General features: G+C 40.8%; 1 long non-coding RNA gene across 1 annotated transcript in view; it reads right to left on the bottom strand.

Moving 5' to 3' along the window:
* The window catches only part of LOC125965149 (uncharacterized), an 86,928-nt gene extending 75,253 nt beyond the window's left edge, over nucleotides 1–11,675 (bottom strand). The window contains exon 1 of the long non-coding RNA XR_007478714.1: nucleotides 9,854–11,675. This is a non-coding gene — a long non-coding RNA (uncharacterized LOC125965149). The remainder of the gene's footprint in view (nucleotides 1–9,853) is intronic.
* Nucleotides 11,676–14,188: the final 2,513 nt, after the last annotated feature.

The raw sequence follows: 14,188 nt of genomic DNA, 5'->3' as shown, positions 1-14,188 counted from the left end.
AGTTAGAAAGCTATATACTATTTTACATATCTGAGTTTTAGTTTATCAGCTTTGGCCCTGCTGTGTGTTTTTCCTAAGAATATCTAACATGTTTTTCTGCACTTAAAGTGTGCCAGGCACTGTGCTAACTGCTTTACATGCATATCATATTCCATACAATAATCCCAAGAGGCAGGTGCTATCATTATCCTTGAACTGCAGAAGAGCACACTGTGACTTAGAAAGGTTAAGTAAATTTGACCAACATCAGACCGCAAATAAGTGACAGTGAAGATTTGAACCCAATGCCAGAACCCTCTCTATACAACCTGTGTACCACTATTACACTCACTCTCTGGATGCTTAAAGAAACAGAATAAATGACTAACCCAACCAGCAAGAGGCAGAACTGGGGTTTGAACCAACGCAGTCTGCCTCAAGATACGCCAGTTTCTATTTCTTGAATAATTTTCAAACCATTTTAACAAATCTACTTATTGTAAATGTAAATCTTACTCTTGCTTGTATTACTATGGAAAACAGGGAATATACCAATTAGGGAATACATAGATTAGGGTAGTGGGAAATGAAAGAATAAAAAGGTAACAGAATATAAATAAGTTCAGCAAGGTTTTATGAATAGAAACTTGGTGAAAGAAAGACAAACTATAGGAAGGAGTAAAATTACTGGTAGCTGGACATTGGGAACAGTGAGAGGAACCTAACTATTATAATCTAGCAATGCGAGATTATAACTAACAACTGGCTCAGTGAATGGGTAGGAGCCCAAGAAAGAATGCTGAAAAGTCCTTGTGGATTGTACATGCTCAGTTCTCATAAGACAACCACACTTCCTACTGGAAAGAAGCTTCTTATTTATTTTTTTTATTGAAATATAGTTGACTTACAATGTTGTGTTAACTTCTGCTGTACAGCAAAGTGATTTGGTTATACATATATATATATTTTTTATATTCTTTTCCATTATGGTTTATCACAGGATATTGAATATATCAATAGTTCCCTGGGCAATACAGTAGCACCTTGTTGTTTATCCATTCTATATATAATAGTTTGCATCTGCTAATCCCAAACTCCCACTCCATCCCTTCCCCAACCCCTCCCCTTGGCAACAACAAGTCTATTGTCTATGTCTGTGAGTCTGTTTCTATTTCATAAAAGTTCATTTGTGTCATATTTTAGATTCCACATATAAGTGATATCATATGGTATCTGTCTTCTCTTTCTGACTTACTTTACTTAGTATAATAATCTCTAGTTCCATCCATATTGCCACAAATGGCGTTATTTCATTCATTTTTATGGCTGAGTAGTATTCCATTGTATATATGTACCACATCTGAAAGAAGCTTCTTAAAAAATGACACACATGCAGAGGAGTGCTGGACAGCCCATGTCTAAGTGTTCAAGGATTCAAAGTACAAGGGTGGAAGGTATGGGAATGACAGACTGGACAACATGAGAGTATCTGGTATGCATTATGGGGGGAAGATAGCTGTGCAAGACCTTTGTAGTTGTAGACTATTAGCTAAGGCACCTTGCACCTGCTTTCAACAGGGATGAATAACTAAAGAAATGTAATTTGCTGTTATGTAGGGAGGATGGAAGGGAGAAAGAAGATTTGTAAATGTTCAAAGTACAGTTAAAACTAATGGAAAATGCTCCAACATCCCAAATAATCAGCATGTGTTGACTCCTTTGTTTGTAAGGAGGAGATTTCCCGGGAGTTACTGTCTGAAATCTTATCATTAGAACTTAGGTAATGTCCACAGTTCAGAGACAACTCTAGTTGCTTAACTCAGTTCATTAAATCACAATATTGACAAGGCAAGTGTCTTGAGTGTCCAGGTCAGTTAACTGCCTTGTTTCAGAGCTAAAGGCTGCTCTCCTAACCTCAGAGTCAATGGTGAAGAGTCTGTATAGTATTGCCTTTCATACTTGGATTCACACTAGGCTGTAAGCTACTTAAGAGCAGGAGATACTGTTTTCATCTCTGAGCCTTGCAGAACTATGGTGCAGGCCCTTGATAAACGGGTGAGGAAAGAGCAGGAATGCAGCCACCACTTGCCAATGAGCACAAATTGAGAGATTCTTTAATGTCTTTCAGCTGAAACCTGCACATAGCCATCCTTAACAAAGTAGCTGTGCTACGTTCCTCCACGTGCCAAGGTAGGAGAAATGTATGGCTGATGTTTCTGATACTTGCAAGTGTACAGGAAGGTCTGTAACAAAAAAAACAGCAGGGCTTGGCTTCCCTGGTGGCGCAGTGGTGGAGAGTCTGCCTGCCGATGCAGGGGACGCGGGTTCGTGCCCCGGTCCGGGAAGATCCCCACATGCCGCGGAGCGGCTGGGCCCGTGAGCCATGGCTGCTGAGCCTGCGCGTCCGGAGCCTGTGCTCCGCGGCGGGAGAGGCCACAGCAGTGAGAGGCCCGCGTACCGCAAAAAAAAAAAAGCAGGGCTGAACATTGCTTATGAGGGGTATTTGTTTTACCAGAGAGTGAAAAGATGGGGGGAAACAAAAGATTGAGATAAGTTCTCACCTCCCAGTGGTTGCCCTTTGGAAGGAGGACGGATTGCAGAAATTTGCTAACAGAAAATTAAATGTCATCAATGACTCTTTGAAAGGAAAACTGACTTATTCCTCTACACCACAGGATTGACTACTTTCCAACAGTTTCTGAAAGTACGTTTCTTCTATCTTAATTTTAAAATTCAAGCATCATTTTTTGAATCTCTTTAAATGTGATCTTCCTATGCTAATGGTCTTATTTGGTCTCATCAGCCTTTTCAACTTGTGAGTTACTTTTAAAATTTCACTTCTCCTGTCACAAGGAATATTAAAAATATTCTTCCTCTTCACATGTTCTAATAAAAAGTTCTGTCATTGCAGTTTTAATTCATCTGAGCTAGAGATCTGCCCTTTTTAGGCAACATGCTCAAAATTTGATTATCTTGTCATGTGTTTTAAAACCTTACCAAAATCTGGGATGAGTTCCTTTTCTGTGCTGGGCTAACTTTGAAATTTGTTAGGCAATGAGACGGAAATTTCAGGACACCAATCAAAGGTTCACTCATTTCCAAGGCAGGACTACGCAACATTTAATATTACTTTGCAGTTTTCAGCCATCTGCCACAGTGTGACACCATCATCCCACCCCCACTGTAAGCTGGGAACTCACTTAGTACCAAGGGTTGAACAACCAAGTTCTGTGCACACAATAGGGTGAAGTTTCTGACTATTTTTGCTTAGGCCCTGGGGTAGAAATAAATGGTCCTTGGTGAATCCAATCATAACTCCAGAACCTCGTTTGAGGCAGAGTCCCTCACTGCCTCACATCAGTCCCTCACTGATCCTCTACTTAAACATTAAAACAGCAAGCAAGCATCATTTCTAGAGAGAGATTTCTCAAAAAAATTAGCAACTATTGTATATTCTCTTCTCTTGTTGTAATAAATATCATTTATTTTCCTGAAAGGGAGAATACTGTTCTTAACTGACTTAAAATTAACAAGTCACAATTTGATGACCCCTTTTTTGTTGTTGTTATGTTAAGTATAGAGGAATAGGGTAGTGGGCTTCAGGCCCACAAATGATGTTTAATAAATATCTCTGAAAACATTAGAGCGAATACTTTAACCACTGGGTCATTGGATTAATTATGACTCTCAGTTGTTAATGACAACAGTCTACCGCTAATCAGTTTAAGTAAGAAAGGGTATTAAGTGGGATATAAGGATTCAAGTGAGAGCTGGATCCACCACTCACACAGTGTCACCAGAGCTCATCTCTCGACTTTGCTTCTGGTTATGGGCTGGTTTCCTTCTTCAGAGAAGCCCTTCACCATGCAGAAAGAAAGGAGGCTGCCCAAAGACCCAGAGGCACATCCTTCTAGCTCATCCACCGCTACAGGAACAAAGGATTTTCCTCCCCTAACATCCAGGTACCTATTCCGGGCAGAAATCCGTATGGGCAATGTGCCTATCCCCAAACCAATCACTTGGCCCAGGGGACCCCTAGCCATGTGTCCACAACCCATGTGGTGGAAAGACAGGGCACCAGGCCTGACAGGTTGACAGAATGACAGCTCACCTGGTGGGATGAGGGGGGGACTAGTTGCTCGAGAAAGTTAAACTTGGCAGATATATGGCTACTACAGTCAAACGTTTTAAAGTGACAAATTCTATTCTTTTCTTTAAAATAAAAAAATATATATATGGTTTATTTACCATCAGTAACAGGTGTGTGTGTGTGTGTTTCTACCGTCACGGAAGTGGATTACTTAAGAAACGTGTAGGGACTTCCCTGGTGGTGCAGTGGTTATGACTCCACCTGCCAATGCAGGGGACATGGGTTTGAGCCCTGGTCCGGGAAGATCTCACATGCCACAGAGCAACTAAACCTGTGTGCCACAACTACTGAGCCTGCGCTCTAGAGCCCGCGAGCCACAACTATTGAAGCCTGTGTGCCATAACTACTGAAGCCCACGCACCTAGAGCCCATGCTCCGCAACAGGAGAAGCCACTGCAATGAGAAGCCTACGCACCACAAAGAAGAGTAGCCCCCACTCACTGCAACTAGAGACAGCCCGTGCACAGCAACGAAGACCCAATGCAGCCAAAAATAAATAATTTATTTTAAAAAATAAAAGAAGCGTGTACTTCTGATAAGGGGCTAATACCAAAATACATAAAGAACTCATACAACTCAACAGCAAAAAGAAAAACGGAAAAGAAAAAAAAAGAAACAACCTGGTTAGAAAATGGGCAGAGAATCTGAATAGACATTTTCCCAAAGACAACTCAGAGATGGCCTACAGGTGCTGAACAGCACTAATGATTAGGAAAATGCAAATCAAAACCACCATAAGATACCACCTCACACCTATTAGAATAGCTATTATCAAGAAGACAAGAAATAACAAACATTGGCAAGGATATGGAGAAAAGGGAACACTTGTGCACTGTTGGTGGGAATGTAACTGGAGGTTCCTCAAAAAATTAAAAATGGGGAACTCCCTGGCAGTCCAGTGGTTAGGACTCTGCTCTTTCACTGTCGAGGGCACGGGTCCAATCCCTGGTAGGGGAACTAAGATCCCACAAGCCGTGTAACATGGCCAAAAAAAAAAAAAAAAAAATTAAAAATAGAACTACAGGGTACTTCCCTGGTGGTCCAGCTGTTAAGTCTCTGCACTTCCACTGCAGGGGGCCTGGGTTCAATCCCTGTTCAATCCCTGGTCAGGGAACTAAGATCCCACATGCCGCATGGTGCGGTCAAAAAAAAAAACCAGTAGAACCACCATATCATCCATCATTTCCACTTCCGGGTATTTATGCAAAGAAAACAAAAACACTAATTCGAGATGTATGCACCTCTATGTTCACTGCAGCATTATTTACAATAGCCAAGACATGGAAACCACCTAAGTGTCCACCAACAAATGAATGGATAAAGAAGATGTGGTATAAATATAATGGAATATTTTTCAGCCATAAAAAAGAATGAAATCTTGCCATTTGTGACAACATAAATGGAACTTGAGGGTATCATGCTAAGTGAAATAAGTGAGACAGAGAAAGACAAGTACTGTGTGACCTCACTTACATGTATAATACAAAAGCAAAACAAGAAAAAAAACCTGAGCTCATGTATAGATACAGAGAGCAGACTGGTAGTTGCCAGAAGTGGGGGGAGGGGGGAGGGGTTGGGAAAAATGGGTGAAGGGGGTCAAAAGGTACAAACTTCCAGTTATACAGTAAATAAGTCATGGGGGTATAATGCATACCACAGTGACTACGGTTAATAGTAATACTATTGATATATTGCATATTTGAAAGTTGCTAAGAGAATAGATCTTAAAAGTTCTCATCATAAGAAAAAAAATTTTGTAACTGTGTATCGGTACAGATGTTAACTAGACTTATTGTAGTGATCATTTTGCCATATATACAAATATCAAATCATTACATTGCACACCTAAAACTAATATAATGTTATATGTCAAATATAACACAATTTAAAAATTAATTTAAAAAAGAAAGAAAGAAATGCCCTTTCTCTGGTCCCACTCCAGACCCTGGGGATGGAGCCCAGCAATCTGTACCAGAACAAGGCTTCCAGGTGATTCTGACCTATGCTAGTTTGAGAACCACTGGCCTAGTTGCCTTTCCCATTTGAGTGAAAAGATTTTTTTTCAATCTTTGGTAGTTAAGATCAGGGATTGCAAAATGTTTCCATAAAAGGCTAAATAGTTAACATATTAGGTTTTGTGGGCCAAGAGGCAAAATCAAGGTTATGTAGGTATTTATGTAATCCCTTAAAACAAAACAATTCAAAAATATAAAAACCATTCCTAGCTGGTGGGCTGTACCAGAGCAAGTGGTGGGCCTGGTTGAGAGCTCTGGGTCAGGCAGATTTATAAAAAATAATTTTTTTAAAAAAGAAGAGAAATATGTACTTCTAGATGCAGAAAAAACATTCACATTCAGTGGAAAAGATAAGGACTTTATCACGCTGAATTTTTTCTCAGTGAAAGATAAACACATCACCCAGAAACTGACCTGAGAGCAGCAAACAATGCAGTCATCCTCATCCCCCTTGGCCGGAACTCCAGATCATTTCCTACCAGTGTTTTCATTCACAGGGTCAAAAAGCCATTGAGGGCTTCCCTGGTGGCGCAGTGGTTAAGAATCCGCCTGCCGATGCAGGGGACACGGGCTCGAGACCTGGTCTGCAAAGATCCCACGTGCCGCGGAGCACACGTGCCAAAACTACTGAGGCTGCGCCCCAGAGCCCGCGAGCCACAACTACTGAGCCCGCACGCCTAGAGCCCATGCTCCGCAACAAGAGAATCCACTGCAATAAGAAGCCCATGCACCGCACCAAAGAGTAGCCCTCACTCACTGCAACTAGAGAAAGCCCATGTGCAGCAACGAAGACCCAATGCAGCGAAAAATAAATAAAATTAATTTATTGGAAAAAAAAAAAGCCATTGAATGTCTGCTCCTGAGAAGTCCAGACACCAAAGTGGGATGGAAAACATCAGTGATGTGCATATGGAAGGAGAGAGACTTGTGACTTTTGAGGCTGTATTAACTCACTTATCCTGAAAGGTATGTTTTAAGATCTCATTGTGAATGTGACTGATGCCTGGGATAAAACCATTGCATGTGGCACTGAGAATATCCACCCTCCGGATCGTGTGATTGGAAATGAGACTGAAATGTCTTTTAACTTGCTTTTGCCAAATTACAAATATAGAAAAATCACCAAGGGCCACCCTCCATAGATATCCACATGGATACCACACTCTCCCAGTTTCCCTCCCATCACTTTAGCCATTCCTTTCAACATCGACTGCTGGATCCTCTTCCTACCAAAATATATCCTGATATGGCTCATGCTTTGTTCCAGACCGTCTTCCCTTCTCATCTACAGCCTTTCTTTGGGGGATTTCATCCGTTCCATTCAGTTACCATCTATCGGCTGACTGCTCTCAAATCCCCATCTCTAGTATACAACCACCCAGAGCTCCTGAGCTCCAGACTGCTGCATTCAGCTGCCTCCTAAACATCTCCCTGTGGCTGTCCCTGTGTCTAAAAAAATGAACTTCTCATCCCTAACCCTCAGTCCCAATGCTTTTCCTCCAATGTTCATTATCTCAGGAAATGATATCACCATCCTGCCCATTTCTCGAATATGAAATCTGGGAGTCATCCTTGATACCTCCCTCTCCTTCAGAATCTCCTTTCACATTTAAACAATCACAAAATCCTATTCTACCTCCTAAATGTCTCAAAACTGTCCACTTCTCTAAATGCCCACTAATCCAAGCCACCATCATTCTTTCCTTGACTACTGCAGTAGCCTCCTAACTATCCTACCATTCTTGTCCCCTCCCTCCACCAATCCATTCAAATCCAATTATGTCAATCTCTGCCTTTTAAAATTTTCAAAGGCGATGAAGTCCAGAGACTCTCAAAGGGATATGTTGGGACTAACTGCTCCAGAGTCCTACAGAAGAGCTCCTTAAAACCATTGGCTCTGACGTTGCACCAAACCAAAGAATCAAAATCCCTAGGGATAGTCCCAAGACACTGAATTCTTAATCCCAAATCCTCACTAAAGTTTACAGGACCTCCATAATCTGACTTCTTGAGATCCCGGGCTAAGGCAGGCACTTTATTCACTATCCACTCTGTACCTCCCCTGGAGGTGTACTCAGGGCATTGATTCCTATGTGTTAAACTGATTCCCTGCCAGAGAGTAAGATCCAGGAGGGAAAGCACCGCAGCCGCCGTGTTTAGCACTTATCCCTAGTGCGCAGGACAGTGGGGCACATCTGCTGTTTAATATTCATTGCCACTCAAAATCAAAGAGAATTTAATGTAAAGGACTTTCTCTTTAGCATGGTTAGTTGAACATGCCTGAAAACATGTTCATTTGTTGATATAGTTCACAGGCCAAGAAAAGAAAGGGCTCAGATAACAATGACTGGAGTAATTAATTAGTGGCCTAAAGGAGAGAGGATAATCTTCAAAATCAAAGTAATTATTTGGAGGTTGACAACAAGCTCTTCTCCTGTCTCCAATGAGACCATATGAACAGAAATAAGCTTTGGACTATGTTCAAAGACTTTCTGATCCTAAGTACTGTAATGGCACATAGGGAAAGACACCTCCCCCCTCCATTTCCCTTTAGAAAACTTGTAATTATAAATTCTTTCTCTGTCCTTTTGAGAGGTATGTAAATCTTTTTAAAAGCTAAATAAGCTTCTCGCCAGGTTTACAACGCCGGAATGTCTTTCTCAAGGACCTAGGAGCCACCTCTTTGAAATGTAAACATCAACAGAAAGAACAGCCCACTCTTGCAGTCTCTATGAGAGTTTAACTTAGTCCTCTGGCTCCAAATTCTAACTACCTACTGTCATAGAGAGAAGAGAAGCTTCATTATTCTTCCAGATGAAGACAGTTAACAAACACAGATGGTCACCCCAATTACCAAGTGAATCTATGAGGGACTATTTGTGACAAATGGTGCTGTCATGTCCTCTTACCTGAGGACTGGTTACCATTTATCTCGAGAACATGGTGTAGAGGTACGTTTTATCTGCCTGGCTATATGAGAGGGTGAGATTTCCTTCTGCCTTTACATTCTCTTTAGCTGACTGCCTGTGATGTGCATCCCGTTCTGCTCAAACCCTCATTCAGTAATAAAACTGTTTCGTCTTCAACCTTTATGGAGCAGTTTCCTTCGGTGTCAAGAGATGCTGTTTTCAATTCTATTTCCCCAACAGCACCGATCACCAGCAAGACTGACCAAATGAAAGGTAGGGAATTTGTGTCCAAAAAGTTGTTTACCAGCAGAAAAAACAGCTAAAGCTGCTTGAACATTTCATCAGATCCTATTCACCTGGAGGACCCTGCACAGCTGAGTTTGGGTGAGATATCCTGCCCTTAAAAACCAGTCTTTCCGGGCTTCCCTGATAGTGCAGTGGGTGAGAATCTGTCTGCCAGTGCAGGGGACATGGGTTCGAGCCCTGGGCCGGGAAGATCCCACGTGCCACGGAGCAACTAAGCCCGTGCACCACAACTACTGAGCCTGCACTCTAGAACCTACGAGCCACAGCAACTGAGACCACATGCCACAACTACTGAAGCCCGCGTGCCTAGAGCCCAGGCTCCACAACAAGAGAAGCCATCGCAATGAGAAGCCCGCGCACCACAACGAAGAGCAGCCCCCGCTCGCCGCAGCTAGAGAAAACCTGCACGCAGCAACGAAGACCCAACACGGCCAAAAATAAATAAATAAATAAAATTTAAAAAACAACAACAGTCTTTTCCACTTGTACAATACTTGCCCACTGTACTCCTGTCTCCACTGACTTCTCCCTCCTGGTCTCAGTATCCTTTTTTTTTTTTTAACTTTGGCATATTAGCAATAGAAGGCTCAGGCAGGGCACACTCGGACCCAGACCCACAGAGGGGCAGATATGCAGCCTGAGGGACTTAGAGAAGGAGGATTTATAAACATAAATGAGGAAGTGGTTATGATGAAAAGGAGGAGACATCCCAGAGGGAGTAATACCCGCAAAAACGTCACATTAAATCGACTCTCGGAAATATTTCACAACACTGAAAGAGGAAAAGCTAAAATGTTGGAAGCTGATGTACAAACACAGATGAGAAGGCAAGCGCTGTTCAAACTAATCTTGGTATGTTACAGTGAAACAAACACTTTTGTCTTTCATGTTTTTAATGTTTTAAATTACAATGTGCTATAAATATTAGTTTTACTAACTTTTTTCACTTCCCAATACATTAATAAACAACAGAGCTAGTCAAAATAGAGAATGTTTGGGGCTTCCCTGGTGGCGCAGTGGTTGAGAGTCCGCCTGCCGATGCAGGGGACACGGGTTCGTGCCCCGGTCCGGGAAGATCCCACATGCCGCGGAGCGGCTGGGCCCGTGAGCCATGGCCGCTGAGCCTGCGCGTCCGGAGCCTGTGCTCCGCAACGGGAGAGACCACGACAGTGAGAGGGCCGCGTACCGCAAAAAAAAAAAAAAAAAAAAAATACAGAATGTTTTGACGAAAATGTTGAAGGTCACATCTTAATCTTTCTCACTGATTTTCAAGATTGCTTTCCATGGCTTTAGTGCATGTGGTCTTACACTATCATGCAAACCAAGGACCAGCTGTATTTCTTATTCCTCATTAAACAAGTTAATACAAGTGCCTAAAACAGTGTCTGTCACACAGTAAGTGCTCAATAAACGTCACCTATTATTTCAAAGACATTACATACTGTTTATCACTTTGAATGTAAAACTATATTTTTTTAATGTCTATACTTCTTGCTCCTATTTCTCTCCTTCCATTCTCTCTTGAAACCATTCCAATCAAGCTTTTGTCCACTCCTCCACCAAATCTGCTCCCCTCAAAGTCACCAATCACTGCTGAATGGCTAAATCCAACAGTAGCTGTAAATCTTACTTAATATACTAGACAGCGGAATTTAATTCAGTTAATCACAAACTAGTTTGGTTTCTAAAGACACTTTCCTGGTTTCCTCCTACCATGTAGGCTGACCCTTTTCAATTTCCTTTGCTAGTGTTTTCTCTCTCTCTCTCTCTCTCTCTCTCCCTCTCTCTCTCTCTCTCTCTCTCACACACACACACACACACACACACACACACACACACACTCCTTAACAAAGTCATCAGCATATTCTGTCAACCTGGTACTTTCTAGTCATTAGAATTATCCCTATTTTATAGATGAAGAAATTGAGCCACAGAGAATTATGCACTTGTCCCAAGTCATACAATTAATTAGTTGCAGAAATGGGATTTGTACCCAGGTAGACCAGCTTTAAGAGTTTTTAAATGGGAAATTTCCTCAATTCTAGACATCAAGGTTTCCAAAAAAACTGAGGTCTAATTTCAAGAGTGCTTTCGATAAAGACAAAATAATCATTTTCTAACAGTTTCCTCCAACTAGACAATTCAGAAAGGAAATGTACACCTAACACAAAACAAAGCTTTGTAAACCAAAACATAGCTCTAACAGTCTGTAACGAAATTTCCCTTGCAGTTTTCTAACCTTTGTGTTTGTATATACAATTTTTAAAAATTGGAATTTTTTTTAAATTTTTTTTTTAATTCAAATGTATCATAATGTCTTACCCACTGTAATAGAGTGCCCTCAATAAAATTAAACTTCAATTTTTTAGGGAACCCTAAGGACTAGGAATAAGAAAATCTGCCATTTTAAAACTGTAAGAACTTTTTCCATTTCTCCAGAAATAGAGGATTACTTCACTTTTCACACACTGACTGTTTTGACAAAAACACTCTTTGGTTTTGCAAAGATGGGGCAAAGACCCTATTCTGGAAAAGGAAATATTGAGAAAATGAAAAGCTAAAATTGCTCAGTAAGGAGGCAAGAAAACTAGAAACACTTGATCTAATCTAATCTGATTTAATCACTGTCCCATTATTTCTGGGTGTCCCTAGACGAGATTAGCATTTGAATTAGCAGCCTGAGTAAAGCAAGTTGCCCTTTCCAATGTGTGCAGGCATCATCCAATCCATTGAGGACCTGAATAAAATGAAAAGTCATAGGAAGATACAATTGGCTCTCTGCCTGACTGTTGAGCTGGGACATTGGTCTTCTCTGCACTCAGAACTTACTGGGACTTACATCATCACTTCCCTGGTTCTTGGGCCTACAAACTCTGACTGGAACGTAACAACACTGGCTCTCAAGACTTTGGGTCTGGACTGGAACTACACCACAGGCTTTCCTGGGTCTCCAGCTTTCACTCACAGGATTTCTCATTCTCCATAATTGCTTGAGCCAGTTCCTTATATCAATCTCAATCTCTCATATATATCATCAATAAAAGATCTGAACAGACATTTCATAAAAGAAGATATATGGATGATAAATAAGCACAGGGAAAGATATTCAACATCATTAATTACTTACATTAGAGAATACAAGATACTACTACTGCTATGCTCTGAATGTTTGTGTCCCCTCAATATTCATATATTGAAATCCTAACCCCCAGGTGATGGTATTAGAAGGTAGGGCCTTTGGTCATGCTCAGGTCATGAGGGTAAAGTTTTCATGAATGGGAATAGGGCTCTGAGACCCCAGAGAACTCCCTCGCCCCTTCTACCACGTGAAATTACAGGTGAAAATACCGTCATCTATGAACCAGGAAGCAAGTCCTCACTGGAACCCAACGTTGCTGGAGACTTGATCTTAGACTTTCCAGCCTCCAGAACTGTGAGAAGTAAGTTTCTTTTGTTTATAAGCTACCCCGTCTATGGTATTTTGTATAGCAGCCCAAACACACCTATTAGAATGTCTAAAATTATAAAGACTCACCATAACAAATATTGGAGAGGATGTGGAGCAACTGGAACTCTCTTACACAGTTGGTGGGAATGTTATATGGAACAGTAACTTTGAAAAACAGCTTGGCAGTTCTTGAATATTAAACATATCCTTACCATATGATCCAGCCATTTCACTCTCAGATATTTACCCAAGAGAAACAAAAGCATCTGTCCCTACAAAGACTTGTTCATGAATGTTTATAGCAACTTTATTTGTAATAGCCAAAAACTGGAAACAACCAAATGTCCATCAAAAGGTGAACGGGATAAACAAATTGTATTATATCCACACAATGGAATACCATCTATCAGTAAAAAGAATGAACTGTCGATACATGCAACGACATGGATAAGTCACGAAATAAACATCCTGAGTGAAAGAAAACATAACCCCCAAAAAAGTATATATTGTATGAGTTCATTTACATAAAACTCCAGAATATGCAAACTAATCTATGGTGACAGAAAGCAGATCAAAGGTAGATAAGGATTGGAGGAAGGACCAGAAAGTGAGCGGAAGGAAGGATTACACAGTATAAAGGAAGGAGAAAACTTGGAGCGATAGACATGTTCATTATCTTGATTGTGATAAAGATTTCACAGGTATAGACATATATCAAAATTTATGAAATTATATGCTTTAAATTTGTGCAGTTTACTGTATGTCGATTATACTTCAATAAGCCTGTTTACAAAAAAAAAAAAAAACCTACTACTATATTTCAATTACTTCCTACATGTCCAGCAGTTTTTGCTTTATATATTTCAGGGTCATATTACTTAGTGTTCAAAGTTTCAGGACTAAAATATTTTCTTGGGAATTATACCTTTCCTTTAAAAATAAATTATCCTCTCTATAAATCATCTTACCTTAAATTTTATTTAGGCTAGTACTAATATAATTGCTCCTCTCTTTATGCTTGCATTTATCTCCCTTTGGCCTGGTCTCTCCATTAGATAGATGACATTGGGCAAGTTACTTATCTGCCTTAACGGTTGCCATGAGGATTAAATGAGTTAATATTTGTTCAATTATTTAAAATTTTCCAGGATTTTTCAATCTTGGCACTATCGACATTTTGGTCCTGATAATTTTCTGCTGTGAGGGCTGTCCTGTGCATTTTAGCATGTTGGGCAGAATCCTTGGTGTCTACCACTAGATGCTAGTAGCAGCCTCTTCCCAGCTGTGACAACCAAAAATATCTCAGGAGATTTCCAAATGTCCCCTGGGGGATAAAATCACCCCCAGCTGAGAACCACTAATTTAAAACAATGCCTGGAAT

Source organism: Orcinus orca, chromosome 8, assembly GCF_937001465.1.
Source record: "Orcinus orca chromosome 8, mOrcOrc1.1, whole genome shotgun sequence".
Taxonomy (NCBI): Eukaryota; Metazoa; Chordata; class Mammalia; order Artiodactyla; family Delphinidae; genus Orcinus; species Orcinus orca.
The sequence above is the reverse complement of the archived record's forward strand: the minus strand, read 5'-3'. Positions and strand labels throughout refer to the sequence as shown.